Genomic DNA, 3,497 nt, shown 5'->3' with positions numbered 1-3,497 from the left:
TAAGAGTTGCTTTGGGTACTTGTTAACTAAAACTCTTAGTGAACTCTGACTACCACTTATTGTTGTAAGGTGCAATGAATTAAGAGTGGTTTTTATAGCTTCCTCTTTTTTTGTGGTGGCAGAGTTACTGGGTTTCGAACTCAAGACTTTGTGCTTGCCAGGCATATGCTATACTTGCAGGCAGAGCCATATCCTATGGCCCCTTTCTTTCCCTTTTTTTTTGAATTTGACTTTTCTGTTGTGTTTTTGAGACACCATCTTGCTATGTAGTTTAGGCTGGTCTTGAACTCACTATGTAGTCTAGGCTGGCCTTGAACTCATAACAATTTTCCTGCTTTAGTGTTCCAAATGCTGGGATGATAAGCCTGCACCACCCCATCCAGCTTTGAATTTGACCTAAAACTTTTATCATTGTGGAAAATGTGCATCATATGAGATTCACTGTTTCCCGTGGCATTAAGCATATTCATTCATTTGCATTCATTACCACCATCCACCTCCAGAACTCTTTCATCACCCCAAACTGAAACTCTAGTGATTAAATAGTAACTCCCTGTACCACTGTAGCTCCTGGTAACTACATTCTAGCTCCATGAATTTTTTTTTGAGTCAGAATCTTGCTGTGTAGCAGAGAGTGGCCTTGAACTTGCTTATATAGCCCACTCTGACCTTGAACCTGGAGATCCTCTTGCCTCAACCTCCCATCATGTCTGGTTCCACGAATTTGATTCTTCTTTGCACTCCATATAAGTGGAATCATACAGAGTTTGTTCTGTGTGTGTCCTATTTCATTTAGTAGGATGTCTTCAATGTTCAACCATGTTGAGGTATGTGTCAGACTTTCCTTTTTAAGCCTGAGTCCACTGTAAGCATGTATGCACCACATTTTGTTTATCATTCATCCAGTGATGGATAGTATTTACATTTTAAAAAATTTTATTTTAAAGAGGATAAAACCAAATGAAATAAACAGAATAAAGTCAATCAAAACATAACAATGAAAGTGATACAGGACTTCAAAACAGGATAATAGGAAATCAACAATGGCTACTGTAATGCTGCTGGTTATCTTCAAAATTGCTGCCCATACCACCAGACATAATAGAATCAAACAAAAGAGAACAGAATAAAACCAATCAAAACAGAACATCAACGAAAACAGAATCATAAAATGGAACAAAATGAGAAAAGGAGAATGATATTGGATTTCAAAAATGAGACAGAAGGAAATCCCCGTAGTTGCTATATTGCATATTGTTATCCTCTAAGTAGATGTTCAGACTACTGGCTTTGGGTCTGCAAAGTCAATCAAACAGTACAAACATTAAGTTGTTTTTTTGTATCTCAGTTGTTATCAACTTAGCCTGTGATCCTCCAAATCAGCTGGTTGCTTGGGTGGTGGTGGTGGTGGAGAGGGCTTGGCTTTTCTTGTCTTCCAGCTGGTGCACTGGCTAGCTCACAGGAAGGGCAAATTGGTTTCTTGTTTCTCTTCCCAGCTCTGCATGGCTGCTACCAGCTCACGAGAAGGGTGGATTGGCCAATTTTTATATTTTAATTGTTAAAAAATTAGACATTTTGTGGCATATGAAACACAAGTTCGAGTATCCATTAAAAAGTTTCATTGGAATACAGCCACAGACATTCATTTTAGTGATGTTTATTGCTGCTTTGATACTAAAACAGTAGAGTTAATTAAGTGGTTGCAGCCAAGACTGTATGGCTTGCAAAGCCTAAAATATTTACTATTTGGCTTTTCACAGAAAAAGTTTGCCAACTACTCCATGTTACATAATTGCCTAGCTGTGGAATAGTTGTTGAATGGTAAGGTACATGCATCTTCAGCTTTACTCAATAGTGTGAAATTGTGCTTCAAAGTGATACAGGTTGAGGCTGTTTTGTTTTTACTTTTCTAAAAATTTTCCCCTGTTAAACAGCCAGACCTTTAAAAAAAGGTCTAGGGAGGGTCCTTAAAGGGCACTAGATAGTTAGGTGTTTTGCTGCATAACAAACATCTTTGAAATTCTAATAGCTTACAAAAAGCATGTATTTTGGACTCACAGGCTTGCAAGTCAGCTAGGAACTGACTCTGTACTAGGATCTGTACCAGACTCTGTTTAGCTTGACTCCAAGTTGTAGTTTGGGTCCAGGTCTTTTCTACTTGATTCTCCTCCTCCTTGGTCTTAGAATTAACTGAGGTGAATTTTTCTCACTGAAAAAGACAAGAGCTGATAAACTAGGTAGGTCCAATGGCACAAACCCACTTTAAGTCTTTGCAAATTTTATGTAAGAATTCATTTGACCAAGGGTTTGAGAGATATACTCTGAACACCATTAAGCCATGGTCAGAATGGAGATGTATAACTACTTCTGGGAACTGAAATCTGGTCCAATATAATTCAATCTACCAGAAGCCTGAACCCGTTTTGGTTTCACAGTCTTGTCTTGAAATAAAACCTTATGCGGGATTTTAATATATAATATGAAGTAAAGTGAAGCTGCTCTGGTTGAAGTGGGTGTAAGGTGGGCAGAGCCCTGCCAACTCAGCTTCTCTCTAATGTAGGGCCTCTGGGACATCTCTGTACTTGCCCAGCTTTGTAGAAAATCGTTTGATACCTTGTCCTCCAGATGATATCTTAGTGCTTCTTCCTCTGCAGGATCCAGGGGTGAGAACAATACTTCTGTGATGGCTGGGTCTCAATAACTGGCCTGCAGGAGCACAGGGGCCAAGTCTAAAGAGGCTGCCTTGAGGCCACATCTGATTGACATGAAGCCAGACAAAATGGGTTAGTTCCATGGTTTAGCCTCAACTGGCTGGATTGCTGCATTTCTAGCTCCTTGCCTGCCTCAGACTCACAGAAGGTGGACTCTCGAGCTGTGAGTCTTTTGTTGGGAGGATGATAGCTTTATGACGTTATTGACTTCATCGTGGTCTCCACAGCGCCTTTTGCACAGGGCATTGGGTGCTGCTTGCAGAACTGAGCCACTGATGAGTCCATCCCAGGTGGCCACCCTGCTTCTTTACCTGCCTGTTGCCTGCATGGGAAGCCCATGCACAGAAGATAGAATGTGAGGGGATAGGCCAGATCTTCCCCGAGGCTGGCAGGATTGTTCTCCGTAGCCTGGAGTTATCTGTGTCACGAGGTGACCCTCTCCCCACTTCGCAGCCCCAGGACAAGCCGGGGGCTCCTGCCTGCCAGCCTTCCTTACCCTGGGCAGCAGCCAGTTTTATCCCTCCCACGTTCTGCTTCCAGAGCTCAATCCACAAATCCATTTCCATGTGTTAGCTTTTCCATTAGATTTCTCCTACAATATAGTTGTCCTTTACAACTTGACAGTGTCTGGACTTTTGTTCCTTGGATGACTGAAAATTAGCGATTCAACAATGATTGCCCTGAAGGTCACGTGAGCGGCAGTGACATCGTCTCTCATTCCTTGGTGGATCCCTGGGGGAGGGCTGGGCGTCCACACGGGCTTTGTCTTGCACTCCTGCATTCTGC

This window comes from Cavia porcellus, unplaced genomic scaffold (genome assembly GCF_034190915.1).
Source record: "Cavia porcellus strain 051 isolate PalLab524CR breed Dunkin Hartley unplaced genomic scaffold, mCavPor4.1 scaffold_6, whole genome shotgun sequence".
In the NCBI taxonomy this organism is placed as follows: Eukaryota; Metazoa; Chordata; class Mammalia; order Rodentia; family Caviidae; genus Cavia; species Cavia porcellus.
The sequence above is the reverse complement of the archived record's forward strand: the minus strand, read 5'-3'. Positions refer to the sequence as shown.